Source organism: Rhipicephalus sanguineus, chromosome 2 (assembly GCF_013339695.2).
Source record: "Rhipicephalus sanguineus isolate Rsan-2018 chromosome 2, BIME_Rsan_1.4, whole genome shotgun sequence".
NCBI classification, from domain to species: domain Eukaryota; kingdom Metazoa; phylum Arthropoda; class Arachnida; order Ixodida; family Ixodidae; genus Rhipicephalus; species Rhipicephalus sanguineus.
In genome coordinates, this window is record NC_051177.1 from 171,248,045 (window position 1) to 171,271,449 (window position 23,405).

Genomic DNA, 23,405 nt, shown 5'->3' on the forward strand with positions numbered 1-23,405 from the left:
CCGACAAAAGTAGCCCACCGAGAGGAGTATTGATGATTGATGCCCAATAAAATTTGCCATGACTATGAGGCTTACCTACGGAAACTAGTAACACAAAGACACACTTGCAGCAGTATTTGACCGTAAAAGTTGCCGTAATAAACTTCTCTGGCGTGCGCGGAAAACGCTCGCTTTCCTTCGCCAAATGCCGATGGTTTATCGTGCCCCTAGTAAGATGGCGGGCGCAGCCGCCATCTTTTGGTGGGCGCGGCTTCACTATTGCGCAAAAATCACCGCTCCAGCAATTTTCTTTTAAGTGCGAATGCACTTTATAAGCGACCCTGAATCCGCCGTCCCATAGCAACGGCGCGAGGAGCGGAGAGGAGCGTCTGTAGCAACGGCGCAGCGACGTCACGCCCCGCGTGACTGCGCGCGCTCCGCCCTCCGCTCCGTGGCTGCGCGCGCCCCGCGCATTGCCTGTGGTGATGAAGGCCGGCGGCGAGACGCCGAACGAAAGCGTGCGAAGCGAGCCGAGCACCCCGAAGCCGATCTGGCGCGGGGACGCGCGATGCGTGAGCGAGCGCGGGCCCTCGAATTCGATTGGCCGGACGCGCGCTTCAAGCGAGACTTCCTGGACCGCAGCTTCGGATATAGCTGCGCGGTGTGCGATTGACTGTGGTTCGACAACAACCTGAGCCCCATCTCGGGCGTGCGCAACGCCGCCAACAAGTTGAACGCGTTGCGGGTTCTTTGGAACGAGTTCGGAAGACAGATCATCATCATCAGTAACAGTGCTTTGCACTTAAAAACGGCCAGACCTCCGTGGGTCGGCTGGCGCGTGCTCTCTCGCTGCCGTCTCCTTCGCTCGGCTCTGCAGTTTAGTCGCGCGCGCCCCCTCATAGCATCACCCCGTGCTTCGCACTTCCTCATACTCCCCTTCGGGGAAATGCGGGCTTTTTTAACCTCCTTGGTCTGGGATCGCACGGCGATGCAATTTCGATATATATTTGCGAAAGACGTGTGGGAAGCGACTGTGTATGGAGCCGAATAAGGCTATGCAATGTGGGTATTGTTATCTTACAGAGCAACCGCAGTTACGCAGGCTTCTCGTCGAGAAATATTGCGAAGATGCGGACAATGCTTCTTACCACGGCTGAATTCTTCAACTCCTGCTGAGTCAAATTATCGAGACCTAAAACCTTTTATAAAACGTCTTTTCTGTCTCAAAATATCAAGCAGTTTCCTCTGTTTTTACCTCTGCTGCCAACGTCAAGAGTCTTCGTAACTCATTTTGTGATTCGTTGTTAGTAGCAGTTGGGGCTAAAAATGGAAATGACGCTTAATTCTGCGACGCAATGGGGAGCACCGCGCATGTCAGGGAAAGGGAAAGTGGAAAATAAAGAGGATAGCAGCAGAAGGGGAGAAGAAACAGCCAGGTTCTCTTCTATTCATGGGGAGGTCGATGGTGAAGGGAGTTCCCATCAAGTTGCGGACGCTCAACGGCAGGCAGTGCATTTTTAACCAACCATGTTTCAACTATATGGGTTGAAGTGATCACTGGGAGGAGGAGCCTTCGCCCCTGCAGAGGCCACATTTAGGCGGCAAATTATGATGATAATAACGAACAATTTCAATGTGTAAGCACTTTCTACGGCGACTCATCGGGAAAACTGTCTGTCTGTCTGTCTGTCTGTCCACATCCACGAAGTGAATGACGTTAGAGGAGCTTGCTCGGAGTTAATCGGGTAAACCGCGAATGCTCCGCAGAATTACTCTGCTGTCATATAAAAACGTGACACGTTGTTATAGTAGCGATTATGGTCCGGTCGTTGTCGAATCGCAACCGGTCGCAGACCTTGCAGCTGTGGCCGAACGTGTGGTCGAGGAAATCGCGCTTGAAGCGCACGTCGGCGACACCAACTTCAGATAGCGACCACTTTCGGCGCTAGGTCGCTGCATCCCGCGCCCGTACCGCTTGGAGGTTTTCTTGCCACCGCTTCCGCGCTGCTTCGGCTTCGCGGGCTTGTATTTCGCGGTCCACACGACGCTGATGTCTCTCCTCGGCCTCGCGAGCTCTCACCGTAGGGTCTTAGCGGCGAGCCCGCGTTGCTGCTGCCTTGAGACTTGTTGTGGCCCTGTTGTGGCCCTCTAGCTGTCTCCTATGAAACTAGAGCCCGCGCCGGAGTGGAGCGAGCACCGCATGCTACAGTTGGCTATGCTATATGTGGTTTTGCCCGCGTTATTATTATAATCAAGGCGCTCGAATAAAAACAGGAAGACTTCTACATTGCGCGATCGTGCGCTAAGGTGGTCATGCTTTACCTGTGTTACGCCCGGCTACTATGGCGATGGGCAATCCCCGATCATAGGGAGCAAGTTCCTGTAAGAAATAATTGAAATAAACGAGTTAATTTTTCCTTAGCAAAGAAGGCTTGAAGCCGGGCGCTCGTGACCAGAATGGAGCGTCTTAACCGTAGGAATATACAACTATGCTCGGACAACGTGAATACAACTGAAGGATGTAAATACGTTGTGCCCGCAGTGAACAAGCAAATGTAAAAAGTTACCTTATATGAAGGCTCTGTTGAATTCAGTGGAAGTGAAATAAAATCCATCCGCACGAGAAGATATACAGCCAGCAGGAAGCGCTGACTATGTCCATCAGCAAAACTGAAACTTTACGAAACGCTAAAGCAAACCCTTGTTTTGATGTTCGCTCGATGCGCGTGATAAGGGTCCGTTTGAGACACTGATGATTGGTAGAAAGAAGATACATGTGGTCATGGCGATACCGTACGGAAATTTGATAGGCATGGGTCCAAGCTACATTAAAGAGACACCAAAGAGAAAAAGCAAAAGTATCCCTATTGCAAAACCCAGTGCCACTGGGTACCAGCGTCCAGTGCCATGCCTCATTATGGGCCCAGCGTCGCGCTGGATACTGGGCCGCTGGAGCGGCGTTTTACTGGGAGGCGCTGGGTCCTCAAGGGAAAAACGGCTCTACAGCGTTAAAACGGGGGTGCCTACGTCCCCTACAGAAATAATTAGTAAGAAAGTCATATAGAAAGCATTAGTGCAATAAAAAAAGAAAAAAAAAGCCGTCTGAATGAAAAAAAAGAAAAGCTCCACCACGCGGATTCGAACTCGCCACCTCTCAATCTTCAAGCGAGTACTCTACCACTGCGCCACGCTGAATTTTTTTCTTTCATGGTATTTATCACACTTAGTATTACAGTGCACAATAATAGCACAAATAAAGCAAGCAAAGGTACAAGCACATAGCGACAATATGCGCTCAAGCGTTACTAAGTGCACACTCGATGGCTAACACAACGTGCAGTAGAACGGTGAGAGTTCTTCACATCGTGTTATACTGGAAAGGTGGTGAGGCCGAGCATCACCAAGAGGGGGTACCAGTCCGGTCTAAAGTCCAGGTCATCAAATGTCCTTTAGCTGAATAGTCATGCGAATGAAGTGCGTGCTTGAAGAAATGGTGGGTTCTGCGTTACGGTCCTGCATACGTGTCTTCCATAAGCTATGCATACCCATGAGGAAAAACATATCATATGGCACTTCATCAAGCGATGTTGGTATAAGATAACGTATGGTGTGAGAATTGACGACAAAACGTTTCTTCAGTGCTCTCTGAAGGACATCCCAGAACAGAATAGCGTCTTTGCAGCTAATAAAGCAATGTTCTATTGTTTCCGGCACATCACATAGACGGCAGTTAACAGAAGAGACAAAAATATGGCAACGCGTCCGTAAAAGGGCTAGGCAATACAGGAAGACAGCGTTTCCTTTCATATTTGGATGTCGTGTATTCAGACGCGATCTTCCTTTGAAATCAAGCTTGCTTCTTTATTAGACACACACAAAGGGTTGGCGGCAACGAATGAAATGCCCAAAATGGGAAGAGTGCTAAGTTTCTTTAAGAATTCCCGTCTTAACTCCGAAAAATATCAAATGGATCAAGGAGCAGGGTATAATTTGACGGCTGTTACTGTCGAATTTGATAGCCGTTTCTCGCCCTTGCTAATGAGCAACATGTACAGAAGCTATATGATGACTCGTTCGATAAACAAGCGCCTACATGAATGCATACGGAGTAGTTTTCTCGCGCGAGCGACGATATTACTGCGGAGCGCGCGTGCCTGTATTCTGATTTGCAGTTCTTTCGATCACTACAACTATGAAACCGCTCAGCAAAAACAAATTGCATTTGTTGAAAAAAAGATGCCAGTGTGTTAATTCACTAACGCGTACCAGTACCGGCGAGTGCGGCTGGCTGCTTTCGGTGAGCCCGCGTTCGTTGCTGAAAGCGCGTCGCATCGATGGTCATCGCTCCTTGTGCGGACACCTTACAAAAGAAAAAATGGTTATTTTAAGTTAACGGATGTCAAGACTATACTTCACATTAATACTTACACACTGGAATTACGTGTGCTTAAACCAAGAAGCGCCGGTGACACGTACACGGACTCTGCCGGTACGCTAGGCCTAACGCTCGCTGGGAGCCGCACTAGGTCTGACCGATCTCGGCGCATATGAGTTGCGATGGTTGAAGTTTCTGCATTTTGGCCTCGGAACCTTTTTAACTGTTACCTAAAGTATAGCTGAAGTAAGTGGAAGTGTAAGAATTGCCCGAGATGCGTTTCCGGTGTGTCGATATCGAACGATGGCTGTTTTTCTGGCCACCGTTGGGAGGGGTCGCGAAACCAGATCTCATTTACTTCTTGCCAACTGCACGGCGATGTAGCGACTTGCTCTGTATCTTCAGACCGACGCCTCGAGACTTATAAACGTTACAATATGAAGTCATTACCGCAACACATCACGGATGCAAAACTGATGTATATGCAGTGGCATGCACAAAATGTGTATTCATTGCTGCTGCCTGCTCCGCAAAAATCAACAACGTTATTGGCACTGCATGAATAAAAAAAAAGCCTGCTAGAAAGCAAAATGATCAGTGTTGGCTGCTTTTGGTTATAACATAACTTTCTCCAAAATCGGCAGCGAAACATTAAAAGTGACCGTGATTTCACTCATCACGTATACATCATGAAAATAGTGCGCATCTGATCGTCTTTCTCTTCCACGCTAGAATTTGTGACACATGTTTGGGACCCGTTAGGGTAGCATCTAGCGGTACCATCGAATCAAACATTCGATATTCAACTATACCAAAGCATTCCGCCGCGGACAATACTAAAAGCAGCGCTTGGCACTGGCAGAAACAGTCCAGGCTCCAGTATGAGCCAGCACACGCCAGTGAGAATTACAGCGTCTCCAGTGCTTCCCAGTGAGCGCCAGCGTCACAGCGGCAAAGCCAGTGCCGATACCAGTGCGACCCAGCTCTTTCCCAGTGCGTTCACAAGAGACCCATTGAATCCGAGCGTATACCAGTGTTCCCAGTGCGACCCAGTGCCAAAAAACGTACTGGTATCACACTGAGGGTACTGGAACGGCGCTGGTTTTTGCAATAGGGATTTTTCTCGCATTAGTAAATTACCCTTTCACGGTGACAAAAACACGCTTGCTGCAAGACGACGCTTGGTAAGCAAGAAAACGCGCAAAAAGTAAATGCGTGAGGCCACGCCACCTTGAAGTTGCTGCCCCAGTCGCCGTGACGTCACAGATTTTGTCTACGAGCGCCTGCGTAGTTCCAAATAGGTAAAAATAAAGTACAATGAGGGAACCAAAGACTTAACATACCAGGTTTCAGGAAATTTCGTTGTCCCTATGCGGCCATAATACGAAAAAACGCTTTGAAATCTGTGACGTCGCCATTCGAGATTTTGGCGGGAAATTTAACAGTGGAATTTTTGACATTGATCTTGCTCATATATTATTAATCCTATGGTGGTGAAATCAAGAACACATAAGTCTTCAAGGTAAAGTTTATAAGTACAAAGTAGTTTAGTGTTTCACTGTAGTGTATCTTTAATGTTCTACGCGTTCGCATCACTGAATGCAACTGCGAAATGAGATTGTGTGTATTTTTTATGCGCAAATGTTTGTACGCGTACAAAGCGAGGTAATCATTGTGGCCGTCTGCACGCCTACGCTGCTTAAAAGGAATCTAACATTATTCTAACAGCTTTCTCGTTGAGTAGGCTTATTTTTTGTTATTTCTCAGATTTTACGAAAAGCTTTGTTCGTATTGTTACGGGGAGTATTTCTTCGGTTGTCACTGGTCGAGGTAACACTGCACGCAGTGCACACGAATGCAGGCCAACAGGGCAGCTCTAGGCTCAGCCTCACAACAAAACGTTGTCGTCTACATCCATTAGATGTCAATTCCGCGCCCGTACCGGAGTGGTATTTCTATACCCGTGGCATTATCCCGGCCAGAAAAACACTGTTCCGGTGCCTATATTGGTCAGAAGGGCGTGCCACCATTGTAGAGCTTTAAGCGAGAAACATGCACGATGTCAGTTCTGGATGTAGCAGTTGGTGAGTTGGTTGTCTGGGAAATGTCCTAGGTGACAGGTGTCACTTGGCGCAGGATTCGGTAGAACCCTACGTATCGCGATGACAGCTTCTCGCAGAGGTCAACACGACAACATGGGAGCCACAGTAGAACGAGAGGTCTCGGAGTAAATCAGAGATCTCGGAGGCGATCAGAGCACGGGTGATGGAATCTTGAGCGTATGAAGTGGTGGATAGTGGGTCAGGCGGAAGCAGGATGAGTAAAGGTAGTAACGAACCACGACCAAATATAAGATAAAATTATGAGTGCCCGGCAGGTTCATGACGCGATGAGTTGCAGGCGAAGGCGACGGACCGAAGGGCAACGTCGAAATGCGTGTGGTCGTCAGAAACGTACGCAGAAAGCATGTCCGTCAGTGTGCGGTTGAGGCGTTCGGTAAGTTCAGTAGCCTGAGTGTGGCAAGAAGTCGTAAAGTTGTGACGAATAGCACAAGATCGAAGTAGGTCGTCAAACACGCGAGACTGGGAGCAACGACCACGGCCTGTGAGTAAGTGACAAGCGTTAAGTAAGAAGGAAAGAAGTTACTCTTAAGGGCTCGTTTTTCTTTCTTAGACACAATATTAATGAGAACTAACAGTCAGAAATGCCAAGGAAAGTATAGGGGGTGTTATTTGTAGTAATTAGAATATAAATGTGAAGAAAGTAAAGTGGACGAAAAGATAACCTGCCGCCGGCAGGGACCGAACCTGCAACCTTCGAATAACGCGTCCGATGCTCTACCACTGAGCTACGGCGGCGGTCATCTCCCCGTACACTTTATAGGGTATATATGTGGATTGAAACTTAGGAGTGTCAGTCAACGCCAGTCGCAGCCATGGCGGCGAGTGTGGAACACTCTTTTTTCTGCCTTTTTGGCGTCACGTAGCACGTGATCTATTTACGAGCAGGCAGCTGACCAATAACCCTCGCATACTACCTGAAGGCATCATGTCTGCCAGAACGAGACCCTCGCTATGAATGAAGGAAAGAAGTTTACTCTTAAGGGCTCGTTTTCTTTCTTAGACACAATGTTAATGAGAACTAACAGTCAGAAATGCCAAGGAAAGTATAGGGGGTGTTATTTGTAGTAATTAGAATATAAATGTGAAGAAAGTAAAGTGGACGAAAAGATAACCTGCCGCCGGCAGGGACCGAACCTGCGACCTTCGAATAACGCGTCCGATGCTCTACCACTGAGCTACGGCGGCGGTCATCTCCCCGTACACTTTATAGGGTATATATGTGGATTGAAACTTAGGAGTGTCAGTCAGCGCCAGTCGCAGCCATGGCAGCGAGTGTGGAACACTCTTTTTTCTGCCTTTTTGGCGTCACGTAGCACGTGATCTATTTTACGAGCAGGCAGCTGACCAATAATCCCTCGCATACTACCTGAAGGCATCATGTCTGCCAGAACGAGACCCTCGCTATGAATGAAGGAAAGAAGTTTACTCTTAAGGGCTCGTTTTTCTTTCTTAGACACAATATTAATGAGAACTAACAGTCAGAAATGCCAAGGAAAGTATAGGGGGTGTTATTTGTAGTAATTAGAATATAAATGTGAAGAAAGTAAAGTGGACGAAAAGATAACCTGCCGCGGCAGGGACCGAACCTGCAACCTTCGAATAACGCGTCCGATGCTCTACCACTGAGCTACGGCGGCGGTCATCTCCCGTCCACTTTATAGGGTATATATGTGGATTGAAACTTAGGAGTGTCAGTCAGCGCCAGTCGCAGCCATGGCGGCGAGTGTGGAACACTCTTTTTCTGCCTTTTTGGCGTCACGTAGCACGTGATCTATTTACGAGCAGGCAGCCGACCAATAATCCCTCGCATACTACCTGAAGGCCTCATGTCTGCCAGAACGAGACCCTCGCTATGAATGAAGGAAAGAAGTTTACTCTTAAGGGCTCGTTTTTCTTTCTTAGACAGAATGTTAATGAGAACTAACAGTCAGAAATGCCAAGGAAAGTATAGGGGGTGTTATTTGTAGTAATTAGAATATAAATGTGAAGAAAGTAAAGTGGACGAAAAGATAACCTGCCGCCGGCAGGGACCGAACCTGCGACCTTCGTATAACGCGTCCTGTGCTCTACCACTGTGCTACGGCGGCGGTCATCTCCCCGTCCACTTTATAGGGTATATATGTGGATTGAAACTTAGGAGTGACAGTCAGCGCCAGTCGCAGCCATGGCGGCCAGTGTGGAACACTCTTTTTTCTGCCTTTTTGGCGTCACGTAGCACGTGATCTATTTACGAGCAGGCAGCTGACCAATAATCCCTCGCATACTACCTGAAGGCATCATGTCTGCCAGAACGAGACCCTCGCTATGAATGAAGGAAAGAAGTTTACTCTTAAGGGCTCGTTTTCTTTCTTAGACACAATATTAATGAGAACTAACAGTCAGAAATGCCAAGGAAAGTATAGGGGGTGTTATTTGTAGTAATTAGAAATAAATGTGAAGAAAGTAAAGTGGACGAAAAGATAACCTGCCGCCGGCAGGGACCGAACCTGCGACCTTCGAATAACGCGTCCAATGCTCTACCACTGAGCTACGGCGGCGGTCATCTCCCCGTCCACTTTATAGGGTATATTGTGGATTGAAACTTAGGAGTGTCAGTCAGCGCCAGTCGCAGAAATGGCGTCGAGTGTGGAACACTCTTTTTTCTGCCTTTTTGGCGTCACGTAGCACGTGATCTATTTACGAGCAGGCAGCTGACCAATAATCCCTCGCATACTACCTGAAGGCATCATGTCTGCCAGAACGAGACCCTCGCTATGAATGAAGGAAAGAAGTTTACTCTTAAGGGCTCGTTTTTCTTTCTTAGACACAATGTTAATGAGAACTAACAGTCAGAAATGCCAAGGAAAGTATAGGGGGTGTTATTTGTAGTAATTAGAATATAAATGTGAAGAAAGTAAAGTGGACGATAAGATAACCTGCCGCCGGCAGGGACCGAACCTGCGACCTTCGAATAACGCGTCCGATGCTCTACCACTGAGCTACGGCGGCGGTCATCTCCCCGTACACTTTATAGGGTATATATGTGGATTGAAACTCAGGAGTGACAGTCAGCGCCAGTCGCAGCCATGGCGGCGAGTGTGGAACACTCTTTTTTCTGCCTTTTTGGCGTCACGTAGCACGTGATCTATTTACGAGCAGGCAGCTGACCAATAATCTCTCGCATACTACCTGAAGGCATCATGTCTGCCAGAACGAGACCTCGCTATGAATGAAGGAAAGAAGTTTACTCTTAAGGGCTCGTTTTCTTCTTAGACACAATATTAATGAGAACTAACAGTCAGAAATGCCAAGGAAAGTATAGGGGGTGTTATTTGTAGTAATTAGAATATAAATGTGAAGAAAGTAAAGTGGACGAAAAGATAACCTGCCGCCGGCAGGGACCGAACCTGCAACCTTCGAATAACGCGTCCGATGCTCTACCACTGAGCTACGGCGGCGGTCATCTCCCCGTCCAATTTATAGGGTATATATGTGGATTGAAACTTAGGAGTGTCAGTCAGCGCCAGTCGCAGCCATGGCGGCGAGTGTGGAACACTCTTTTTTCTGCCTTTTTGGCGTCACGTAGCACGAGATCTATTTACGAGCAGGCAGCTGACCAATAATCCCTCGCATATACCTGAAGGCATCATGTCTGCCAGAACGAGACCCTCGCAATGAATGAAGGAAGGAAGTTTACTCTTAAGGGCTCGTTTTCTTTCTTAGACACAATATTAATGAGAACTAACAGTCAGAAATGCCAAGGAAAGTATAGGGGGTGTTATTTGTAGTAATTAGAATATAAATGTGAAGAAAGTAAAGTGGACGAAAAGATAACCTGCCGCCGGCAGGGACCGAACCTGCGACCTTCGAATAACGCGTCCGATGCTCTACCACTTAGCTACGGCGGCGGTCATCTCCCCGTACACTTATAGGGTATATATGTGGATTGAAACTTAGGAGTGTGAGTCAGCGCCAGTCGCAGCCATGGCGGCGAGTGTGGAACACTCTTTTTCTGCCTTTTTGGCGTCACGTAGCACGTGATCTATTTACGAGCAGGCAGCTGACCAATAATCCCTAGCATACTACCTGAAGGCATCATGTCTGCCAGAACGAGACCCTCGCTATGAATGATTGGATTGGAAAAACTTTATTTACGTCCTGCAGAACGCGCTCAGCGCGTAGCGGGCGTCTCCTACGTAGGGACCGACAGAGAATACGTGGCGGCCGCCTCGTGGGCCTGCTGGACAGCCCATTGCTGGTCGGCGAGAAGCGAGCTTCTGAGGGACGTCTCCCACTTGTGTGAGGTAGAGCCGGGATGAGCGTTTCTACACTCCCAGAGCATGTGTGTGAGTGTCGCCGTGTGCCCGCACGAGGGGCACGTGTCGCTGGGGTACGCGTCGGGATAGAAAACATGATGCTTGGCGAGGTTTGGATATGTGTGCGTTTGCAGTAAGCGTAGGGTTAGCGCCTGCGGCCTGTTAAGTTTCGGATGCGGGGGCGGAAAAAATGCGGCGTCCAAGGTAAAAGTGTTTTGTGATGTCGTTATACGTAATGGGTGCGTCCCGGTTGGCTTCTAACTCGGCGAGATGAGGTTTCCCTGTGACGGCGCGGTCGGTAAGGAAAGAAGTTTACTCTTAAGGGCTCGTTTTTCTTTCTTAGACACAATGTTAATGAGAACTAACAGTCAGAAATGCCAAGGAAAGTATAGGGGGTGTTATTTGTAGTAATTGTTATTTGTAGTTATTTGTTATTTGTAGTAATTAATGTAGTTATTTGTAACTAACGCAAAACTCGCAACTAAGTCTAATGGACGTAACCTCGTGATAATCGCGGGAGGTCTAAACGACGTCTTGAGTAACGAATCAGCCGAACTAGCGACCACATTGGCGAAAGGTGTCGATGACATGCGCGCCATTTCCCCTCAGGTGCAGATAGTGGTATGCACAATACCGGAGGTACCGGTGCGTGACGGCAACCTGCAAAGAGCGGTTGTCGACGCAAACAAAGAGATATGGCAGATGAGTAGAGAGAAAGGCATCGAGGTAGTGGAAATAAACAGAGAGGTGCACAGGTGGGGTGGTTTTCGAAGAGACGGAATACACTTCGACAGGAGGCTTGGCCATGAGGTGGGTTGGCGTCTTGCAGGACGCGCAGTAGCTTTTTGGGGGGCACGCGGGCCCTTCGGTGCCCATGGTAGCTGTAATGAGAAAAACAACCAGGGGGACTCTTGACAGGTAGTATAGCGAAAAAACAGAGAAAAGGTAAAAGAAGGGAGAAGGCGCGTGTTGCAATTAGTTACATTAACATGCAGGGTGGCAGAAAAAAGGCAAAATGGTTAGAGATTGAGGAACAGTTAAACAAGGAACAGATAGGTGTTTATGCGGTTACAGAAACACACCTTAGAGACTTGGAAGAGCCACCACATATTGAAAATTATGTTTGGGAAGGATGTAACAGGATCACATCAGAAAGGAGAGGTGGGGGGGTTGGAATGCTAATTCATCAACAAAAAGTGGGAGAGAGTGAAACAAACGTGTTCAGAGCACATATGGGTTTCGGGCACAGTAGGTGGAAAGAAAACGTGGCTAGGTGTAGCTTACTTGTGGACGGGGAATAACTGCAGAGAAAAGAATCTGGAGATAGTGAAATGCATAAGCACCGATATTAAAGAATTTGGTCATGATGCCGAGATAATCCTTCTAGGGGACATGAACGCTCACATTCATGACCTTGACGGATATTCAGACCAATGGCAAGTTATTGCTAGATCTCTGCGAGCAACATAGTCTTGAGATAGTTAACGTGGGGCCTAAGTGTGAGGGGCAGATCACGTGGGAAGTCAGAAACAGGCAATCGAGCATTGATTACTGTCTCATGACAGAAGGAATATATGACAAACTTAGAGAGATGAGAATAGACGAAGAAGGCATTAACAGCTTGGTAGGTAGTGATCATAAACGCATAATATACAAGTGGGATATAAAACTGAAAATAAGAACACAGAATCAAAGTTTGGCAGCTCGTATCTAAATGACAAACAAATAACAAATATAGCCGCAAGAGTCGAGGAAAAAGTAGACGAACTACCAGGCAAAGACTGGAAGTATAGTGAGCTGCTACATGTAATCACGAAAGAAATGGAAATAGAGAAGAAAACTATTTGTTGGAAAGGAAAGAAAAAGCCAAAAAGTTGGTGGAACAAAGAAATCCGGGAAGCAATCGAGATGCGACGTCAGGCATCAGGGAGCACAGACAGGCAAAAAGGAGAAGCGACCACAGGACGAAGTCAACCAAATATGGGAAATATATTAGAGCAAAAATCCATTGTGCAGAAATTAGTCGAGGCAAAAATTAAAGGTGAAAGTGAACGCTGGATGACAGAGATTCGCGAAAAGAAGAAGGCCACGCCTAGGATATTTGGAGCCACCTAAAAGCGCTGGGTAGGAAGTCTGTCACAATGCAACAGCATATGGTAGATGAAGGAGGAAATAAATTGGAAGGATATGAAGCGCTAGGTTACATCCGAAAGATAACAGCCGATTCGTTTAAAAAGGTCCTCCAGGGGATTCCCCGGTGAGTAAAAGTACGCAAAGGAGTGCAACCGACGAAGATGTAGTACTAGAGAATTTCAATTGGAAGAAGGCCGAAGGAAAAATTCCTAAGCGCACTACTCCGGGCTTAGATGGGGTGCCCGTCAGTCTCATTAACGAACTCGGACATAACACTAAAGAAGCACTGCTGAAAGCCGTAGAAAAGTGCTTGCAGAAGAGGGAATACCAGACAGTTGGCGAAAAAGTAGAATGAACTTAATCTATAAAGGCAAGGGAGAAAAGGATAACATTCGCTCGTATAGACCGCTAACAATTACATCGGTGCTATACAGGTTGGCGATGCAGGCAGTAAAATTAAAAATAGAAGCGTGGGTAGAACAAAATGATATTTTGGGAGAACTTCAGAATGAATTTCGAATCGACAGGCTGTTAGACGATAATCTGTTTGTTCTTACCCAGTGTATATAAATATCTAAACTAGAAAACAGGCCCTTATACGTAGCTTATCTAGATATCACCGGGGCGTATGACAACGTTAATCAGGACATTTTGTGGGATATATTGAAGGAAGTGGGCATAGGTGACGACTGTGTACAGCTTTTGAAGGAAATATACCGAGAAATAACAGTTTGTATAGAATGGGAAGGAATAAGTGGTAAGGACAGCGTTGAAATTAGCAAGGGGCTGAGACAGGGATGCCCTCTGTCCTCGCTGTTATTCATGCTGTACATGGCGAGGATGGAAAAAGCGCTAGAAGGTAGCAACATTGGATTTAATTTGTCACACAAACAGGTCGGAGCGATGGTTGAGCAGAAGCTTCCTGGTCTATTTCATGCTGATGATATTGTCTTATTTGCGGACAGTCAAGATGATATACAGCGACTGGCAGATATATTGCGGAAGGGAGTGTGTGAGGCTCTAGGACTAGGATTTAGTGCAACAAAATGTGGATTGATGGTATTCAATGATCACGGAGACCATACGGTCTTAATACAGGGCCAAAAAATACCGAGGGTAAGCGAGTACAAGTACCTCGGAGTATGGGTAAATGAGGGGGATAGATATGGAAGTACAAGAGAAAGCATCGGTAGCAAAGGGAAAGAGGAATGCTGCAATTATGAAGCACAGAGCTTTATGGGGATACAATAGGTACGAGGTGCTTCGAGGGCTGTGGAAGGGTGTGATGGTTCCGGGGCTTACATTGGGAACTCAGTGGTGTGCATGAAGTCAGAGGTGCAATCAGGAATGGATGTAAATCAAAGGACGGTGGGCCGCCTCGCGTTGGGCGCTCACGGGAAGACGACAAATGAGGCGGTAAAGGGTGATATGGGATGGACAGGCTTTGAAGTGAGGGAAGCGCAGAGCAAAATGAGATTCGAAGAGAGGCTGAGGAAAATGAAGGAGAGTAGATGGGCAGAGAGGTTTTCAGGTATTTGTATAGAAAAAGCGTTGACACGCAGTGGAGAAAAAGAACTAGGAGGCTCACCAGTAAATATACGGCTGGCAGTGCGCGCGATATGACAACAAGGAGCATTAAGCGGAAAGTCAGAGAGGCGGAGAGGACTTATTGGATGACAGCGATGGAAAAGAAGCCGGTTCTGAGTAACTACCGAAAAGGAAAAAACGAAATAAGGAGGGAAAGGTTTTATGATAATTCAAGGGGAAGCGCTTTACTGTTTGAAGCAAGGTCGGGCTGCCTTAGAACGCGTAGTTATAAACGAAATTCAGTAACGAAGAAGAACAATGTATGCTGCGGGGAACTAAGGAAACGATGGAACATGTACTGATTGAATGTGGCGATATTCACCCAGGTATACGTGTGGGCACGAGTCTACATGAAGCCTTGGGTTTAGGGACAACAATGGAAAGCTGAACACGTCCGCGATAGAAATAAGTAAGAGACGGTTAGAGTATTGGTGGCAGAAAAGTAGAGATAAAGTACAAAAATAAATAACTGGGAAAAAAAAAAGGTCATTCTGCCTTAAGAGGCAGAGAGATGGACCGTGAATTCTTTTTTTTGGTATAATAACGTAGATTTAATCAATGTAGATAAGGCATTAGGACAACATGAAACAAGGAAGTTTATTTTTTTTTCTTTCTTTTTTTTCGCCTTCGAGCCTGGTGGCAGACATGTCACCGCCCCGTTATAAAGGGGACGCTCATAGCATCCATCCAGAATATAAATGTGAAGAAAGTAAAGTGGACGAAAAGATAACCTGCCGCCGGCAGGGACCGAACCTGCGACCTTCGAATAACGCGTCCGATGCTCTACCACTGAGCTACGGCGGCGGTCATCTCCCCGTACACTTTATAGGGTATATGTGGATTGAAACTTAGGAGTGTCAGTCAGCGCCAGTCGCAGCCATGGCGGCGAGTGTGGAACACTTTTTTCTGCCTTTTTGGCGTCACGTAGCACGTGATCTATTACGAGCAGACAGCTGACCAATAATCCCTCGCATACTACCTGAAGGCATCATGTCTGCCAGAACGAGACCCTCGCTATGAATGAAGGAAAGAAGTTTACTCTTAAGGGTCGTTTTTCTTTCTTAGACACAATATTAATGAGAACTAACAGTCAGAAATGCCAAGGAAAGTATAGGGGGTGTTATTTGTAGTAATTAGAATATAAATGTGAAGAAAGTAAAGTGGACGAAAAGATAACCTGCCGCCGGCAGGGACCGAACCTGCGACCTTCGAATAACGCGTCCGATGCTCTACCACTGAGCTACGGCGGCGGTCATCTCCCGTCCACTTTATAGGGTATATAGTGGATTGAAACTTAGGAGTGTCAGTCAGCGCCAGTCGCAGCCATGGCGGCGAGTGTGGAACATCTTTTTTCTGCCTTTTTGACGTCACGTAGCACGTGATCTATTTACGAGCAGGCAGCTGACCAATAATCCCTCGCATACTACCTGAAGGCATCATGTCTGCCAGAACGAGACCCTCGCTATGAATGAAGGAAAGAAGTTTACTCTTAAGGGCTCGTTTTCTTTCTTAGACAGAATGTTAATGAGAACTAACAGTCAGAAATGCCAAGGAAAGTATAGGGGGTGTTATTTGTAGTAATTAGAATATAAATGTGAAGAAAGTAAAGTGGACGAAAAGATAACCTGCCGCCGGCAGTGACCGAACCTGCGACCTTCGAATAACGCGTCCGATGCTCTACCACTGAGCTACGGCGGCGGTCATCTCCCCGTCCACTTTATAGGGTATATATGTGGATTGAAACTTAGGAGTGTCAGTCAGCGCCAGTCGCAGCCATGGCGGCGAGTGTGGAACACTCTTTTTTCTGTTTTGGCGTCACGTAGCACGTGATCTATTTACGAGCAGGCAGCTGACCAATAATCCCTCGCATACTACCTGAAGGCATCATGTCTGCCAGAACGAGACCCTCGCTATGAATGAAGGAAAGAAGTTTACTTAAGGGCTCGTTTTTTTTCTTAGACACAATATTAATGAGAACTAACAGTCAGAAATGCCAAGGAAAGTATAGGGGGTGTATTGTAGTAATTAGAATATAAATGTGAAGAAAGTAAAGTGGACGAAAAGATAACCTGCCGCCGGCAGGGACTGAACCTGCGACCTTCGAATAACGCGTCCGATGCTCTGCCACTGAGCTACGGCAGCGGTCATCTCCCGTCCACTTTATAGGGTATATATGTGGATTCAAACTTAGGAGTGTCAGTCAGCGCCAGTCGCAGCCATGGCGGCGAGTGGAACACTCTTTTTTCTGCCTTTTGGCGTCACGTAGCACGTGATCTATTTACGAGCAGGCTGCGGACCAATAATCCCTCGCATACTACCTGAAGGCATCATGTCTGCCAGAACGAGACCCTCGCTATGAATGAAGGAAAGAAGTTTACTCTTAAGGGCTCGTTTTTAGGGGCGAAGCTCCTTAAGGCGGCACCCGTTCGTCCCTCGTAGTCATAGTCGTAGTAGTAGCGTAACCAGTCTTACGCTTTGACCTCCAAGGTGGTGCCGGTGGGAGATTTTTCCTGTGCGTTGTTGAACAAAAAAAATTCACAGCGTGCGCGTAAACTAAAAGCCGAATTCTTCTGTCTCTCATTCCCCATTAGCAGCCATTGGCATGTTCCAGTAGGAAACGTTAGTAGAAGTACAAGTGTAAGTGTTAGCTAAAAGCCGACTTCTTCTGCCTCTCATTCCCATTAGCAGCCATTGTTTACCTCCAAGGTAGTGCCTGGTGAGATTTCTCCTGTGCGTGATTAAACAATAAAAATTTTGTTCAAGCGCCGTTGATTGATGAAATAAACCAACGAAAGACGCCAGATGTTTTGTAAAAGCAAAACGAAAGAACGCCAGATTTTTCTAAAGCAAAACGAAAAGACACCAGCTGCTTAACGAAAGACGCCAGATGTTTCTAAAGCAATGGTTTTCTAAACAGTGAAAATTCACAGCGTACATGTAAAATTAAAGTGAGCTGCAAGTCGTCATAACTCATCGGACCTTTAGTATAAACGCGCCCGATCTCACGTCGGTGATGATGTACTGGGCAGAATTCACGGAATATTGACGGTTTACCGATGAACCTCCGCAGCTTCGCCCACTCATCATCATTCACTCCGTGGATATGCTGTGATTTCTTTCTTAGACACAATGTTAATGAGAACTAACAGTCAGAAATGCCAAGGAAAGTATAGGGGGTGTTATTGTAGTAATTAGAATATAAATGCGAAGAAAGTAAAGTGGACGAAAAGATAACCTGCCGCCGGCAGGGACTGAACCTGCGACCTTCGAATAACGCGTCCGATGCTCTACCACTGAGCTACGGCGGCGGTCATCTCCCCGTCCACTTTATAGGGTATATATGTGGATTGAAACTTAGGAGCGTCTGTCAGCGCCAGTCGCAGCCATGGCGGCGAGTGGGAACACTCTTTTTTCTGCCTTTTTGGCGTCACGTAGCACGTGATCTATTTACGAGCAGGCAGCTGACCAATAATCCCTCGCATACTACTGAAGGCATCATGTCTGCCAGAACGAGACCCTCGCTATGAATGAAGGAAAGAAGTTTACTCTTAAGGGCTCGTTTTAGGGGCGAAGCCTTAAGGCGGCACCCGTTCGTCCCTCGTAGTCGTAGTCGTAGTAGTAGTGCGTAACCAGTCTTACGCTTTGACCTCCAAGGTGGTGCCGGTGGGAGATTTTTCCTGTGCGTTGTTGAACAATAAAAAATTCGCAGCGTTCAGTAGCGCTAAATAGTTCAGTATTCAATCTGAGTTAATTGGGCGTCTGACAGTGATAATTATTGCTCATTTAGTGTCCTCGTGGACACATAACTTACCTGCAAAGGTTGTTTTCACATTCTTCCCAGTGCTGAATTTGAACATAAGCATCAAGCTTAACTTTGAACGCCCGGTATATCGACGACATAATCGTGTTGGATGCGCCCTTGATAATCATTTGGAGAATTTGCGCGCTGTTTTGAAACGGCAGTCTGATGTGGGCCTCAGGCGCAATCACAAATGTGTTTTTGACGTCGCAGAGGACTTTTTTAGGTCGTGTTGTCAGCGCTAGAGAGTTATTTCCACTTAGGTAATCCATCGAGGCGATAACCAAGGCGCCATCACCTAAAAACATCAACTAACTCCGTTCGATGCTGCGACTAGTAGGTTTCTACTCCAAGTTGATTCCTCATTTTCCTGACGTTGTGGGGTCAGTGCGCGCCTTGCTTCGAGGACATGCGCTTCTCGTTGAGACTGCGGCAGCAGAGAGCAGTTTGGAGCGGTTGAAAGTCGTACTAACATATGCGAAGTGCTTCATGTCTTCGATCCTCACTTACCTGTGCACGTTACGACTAGTGCCTGCGGACATGTCTTTGGTGCAGTACTTCACATGATAACAGAACCTCACTGCAAACTGTCGCGTTAGCCTCACGTACCCTGCAACGGCATGAACGGCAATACTCAGTTGGCGACCGTGAAGCTCTTGCCTACGTCTGGGCTGGCGAAGATAGCGCGTTTACCTGCGGGGGAGACCTTTCATCTTACGTACAGATTACGAGTCGTTAAATACGCTCCTTTCGACAAAAAGTACAGGCCACCGTCTAATAAGAATAGCGCACTGGTCCTCACTGTTGCTGTGCTACAACTACACCGTGGAATACAGGAAGGGTAGCGGAAAGGTCGTGGCTCATGCGCTGTCCGGCTGCCCGTGCAGAGTTTAATCCACGATGTACCCAAAGAAGAATTCATATGCCTCCTGTCTCCGGTAGTTACTATGCAAGATATTTAAGAAGCAGGTGCGAACGACCAGGCTATCTCTCAAGTTAAGCATTTCACTACTACTTCTTGGCCTGACAAGAAATCTTTGTCAAAAGAGCTGCTGGCTTACTTGAATGTGCGAGCTGAAATGATATTCTGTGCCGGGGTGACAGGATTGTCATGCCAGCGACTATGACACGTCGTTTTAAGGATCTGGTCCCCATGAGACACACCCAGGCATTAGTCGCAACAAAGCTCGTCTGAGAGAGTCTCTTGATGGCCATGCATGGATAGTCACATTGAAGAACTTGTGCGCACATGTGTCATTTGCCAGTCTTGTGACAAGTCTGCGAGCACAGCTGCAGCGCCAATGCAACCCGTTCCTGTTCCCGATAGAACTGGTAAAAGTTGCTATCGACATCGTGGGTCCTTTCACGCAACCCTATTGCAAAACCCAGTGCCACTGGGTACCAGCGTCCAGTGCTATGCCTGATTATGGGCCCAGCGTCGCGCTGGATACTGGGCCGCTGGAGCGGCGTTTTACTGGGAGGCGCTGGGTCCTCAAGGGAAAAACGGCTCTACAGCGTTAAAACGGGGGTGCGTACGTGCCCTACAGAAATATTAGTAAGAAAGTCATATAGAAAGCATTAGTGCAATAAAAAAAAAGAAAAAAAAAGCCGTCTGAAAAAAAAGAAAAGCTCCACCACGCGGATTCGAACTCGCCACCTCTCAATCTTCAAGCGAGTACTCTACCACTGCGCCACGCTGGAACATGGCAACGCGTCCGTAAAAGGGCTAGGCAATACAGGAAGACAGCGTTTCCTTTCATATTTGGATGTCGTGTATTCAGACGCGATCTTCCTTTGAAAATCAAGCTTGCTTCTTTATTAGACACACACAAAGGGTTGGCGGCAACGAATGAAATGCCCAAAATGGGAAGAGTGCTAAGTTTCTTTAAGAATTCCCGTCTTAACTCCGAAAAATATCAAATGGATCAAGGAGCAGGGTATAATTTGACGGCTGTTACTGTCGATTTTAATAGCCGTTTCTCGCCCTTGCTACCCAGCCAACCATCTCACATCCAGTGGACATTCCAAATATCAACCATGAGATATTTAATCTTCAGAGGATGTCCACAAAAGTTAATTTATATTTATAAAATATTCAGAGGATGTCCATTTTGAACAGAGTGGACATCCATAGAATGTCCACAGCAGTTCCACACAATATTGATATGATATTGGCAATATTAGTACAATATTTAGAGGACGTCCATTTTCACAAAAGTGAACATCCATAGGTTGTCCACAGCAGTTCCACAGATAACATTTATATATCAAATGGCATTTATTTTTAGGTGCATGGACCCATGCAATTGCACCATATGCTACAAAATAAGACTTTTACTCGATATGATTGCTTTCCGAGGCAAAAATTTCCAGCAAGTGAAACCACTTGAAGTGGTCCCACTTGCTCGTTCCCCTCCACCCCGTGGAATAATTTCCAGTTAGAATCTTGTTTCCAACTGGAAATCCCTCAACGAATGTTTATACCGAGTACAATTCAGACTGGCCAGATCTCGCACAGATGTTAGCTGGCTGCTATTGCATGTCACGTGGTTCCTACTTTATCAATCACAGGACCTGCTGGTCTAGTGAACAGTGCCAGCAAAAGTAGTATGATGGTGAAACTTAACAGCATTATTGAACGCTTCCAGCAACATATCTTGGGATGTAGAATGTGTTTGCACATGTTCCTGTACGCCACCTGAAAGAAATATTTATGCGTAGTAAGTTAAAAGTAAAACAATAAACACATCAAACACATTTTTAGCAAAAGCCTAATGGCTCTTAGCCCGTTTTGCAAAGGACATGCACAGTTTAAGGTGTGCCTTCAGCCCACTTGGTTGGCTAGATAAACCATGAAACGGTTATCAATGTACATTTTAAGCTACTTTTAATAGACTTAAAATATGTTAACTTGTACGTATTTACTGTTGTTTGCTGCATGGGCAGATGTGCACCATTAGACATGACCGTATTGCACAGCATTGGGGGGTGCTTACACAAACCATGCAGCACTTAATTTATCAAGGCAAGGCAGAGAAAAATAACATTTGCTCACGTAGATGACTGGCCATTACATCGGTATCATAAAGGTTGACAATGCAAGCAATGAAACAAAAATATAAACATGGGTAGAAGATACGGTATTTTGGAGCAACTTCAGAGCGTATTCCAAATCGGCAGGCGTTAGAGGATAACCTATTTGTTCTTACACAGTGTAGAGAAATATCTATTAGAATATGAAACAGATTATTAAACGTGGCTTTTCTAGACATCTCTGGGGTGCATCAAAACGTTAATTAGAAAATCTTAAGGACTATATTGAAAGAAGCTGGCATACGTAATGACCGTATAAGCTTCTGAGGAAGATACACCGAGAAATCATAGTCTGCATGGAATGGAGAAAGAATAAGTAGGAAAGAGAACATTGATATAAGCAAAAGGCTGAGGCAGGAATGTCCGCTGTCTCAGCTGTTATTCATGTTATACATGGTGCGGATGGAAATAAGTGAGAATGAAACAACACTGGTTTCCATATGCCACAATAACAGGTGAGTGTGACTCGAGAGCAGCAGCTTCCAGGTTTATGTTATAAGGATATTGTCTTATTCGCGGATAACCGCGATGATATACATCTCATTGTAACTTGTAAAACAGCACATGAAATTAAGACACATGCGGAAGGGAAGGTGAAGGTGTAGAACTAGGATTTAGTGTAACAAAATGTAGATTGATAATTGAACGATACCAATAATCCGGTCGCATCAATGCAGGTCCAGGAAATACCGACGGTAAGAGAATACAAGTACCTTAGTGTATTATTGAGGGTGATACAGAAAGCATCACGAAAATCCACCACCATAAATGGAAAGAGGAATGCTGCAATGATGAAGCACAGAACGTTATGGGGATACAATAGGTACGAGGTACTTTGAGGTTCGTGGAAAGGTGTAATGGTTCAGGGACTTACATTTGGGAACTCAGTGGTGTGTATGAAGTCAGAGGTGCAATCAGGACTTGATATGCATCAAAGGACTGTGGGACACCTCGAGTTGGGCACTCACGGGAAGACGAAAAATGAGGCTGTAAAGGGCAATATGGGATGGGCAAGGATTGAAGTGACAGAGCGCAGGGTGAAATGAGGTTCAAAGAGAGGCTAAGGAAAATGGGCAAAAAAAAGTGCTCCAGTATTTGTATACGATGAGTGTTGACTCACAGTGGAGAAAAACAAGGGACTCGCCAGCCGCAGTGTAGCGATATGACACATAAGACGTAAGGTGAAAAGCTCATAGAGGCGAAAAGATTTATTGGATGGTAGCAATGGAAAACAAGACATATTTGAGTACCTAGCGAAGGGCTGCGATTCATGGACTTTATTAATGACTAGGACAAGGCAATACGCCAAATTAAAAATAACAAAGAAGTTCTTTGTTTAGCTTGGGCGCACAGGTCGCCACCCCGTATAATGGGACGCTCATAGAATCCATCCATCCAAATCATTCATTCATCCGTGTACTTGGAATGTTCAACAGAAACGCATGACGGCTGGTGCTTTTCTGAGTCATCAGTGAAGGCTGGGTTTTTCGCCTGATAGTCAAACGTTGTCACAGTGCGGAAGCAGGCTTTTCCTTTCATATATACCTTAACTAGTACGTATATCATAGTGTCCTCAGCGCCAACGGTCGTGTAGGAAACGCCAGGCGCCATGCCGGCTGACTACCGCATTCCAATCGCCGACGCGCTGGACGTCGCGCATACATAGACTCGCATACAGGACTATACAATACGGTACCATGCTTAATAAAGCCACGAACATTCGGGATAACGTTCACTTATACTTGAAATGTATTAATGCAACACTTACCTCTTTATGGAAGAATTATTGCTGAGGAATCGGTGTAGTTCGACCACTGATGAATCCAAGATACCGCCAGTACAGCCGCAAAAAACCGCTCAAACGTGCTGGTCATTACGTGTAACACTTTCCACAGATAAATCTGACCAAGAAATACCACTAGTTCATGGTAATGTAAGACGGGTCCCTCTACAAAACCGCTGCAATAACGGATACACACCAGAAGAAAGCCCCACGACAGTCGCCATGTGTTGTAAGAAAC

General features: G+C 46.4%; 1 long non-coding RNA gene across 1 annotated transcript; it reads right to left on the reverse strand.

Annotated features, from left to right (window-relative positions):
- Positions 1-20,927: 20,927 nt before the first annotated feature.
- Positions 20,928-23,175, reverse strand: LOC125757255 (uncharacterized). The gene is made up of 3 exons (XR_007415185.1): positions 23,153-23,175; positions 22,259-22,371; positions 20,928-20,989 (listed from the first exon to the last, which is right to left on the reverse strand). It is a non-coding gene; the product is annotated as an uncharacterized LOC125757255 (long non-coding RNA).
- Between the last annotated feature and the right edge of the window lie 230 nt (positions 23,176-23,405).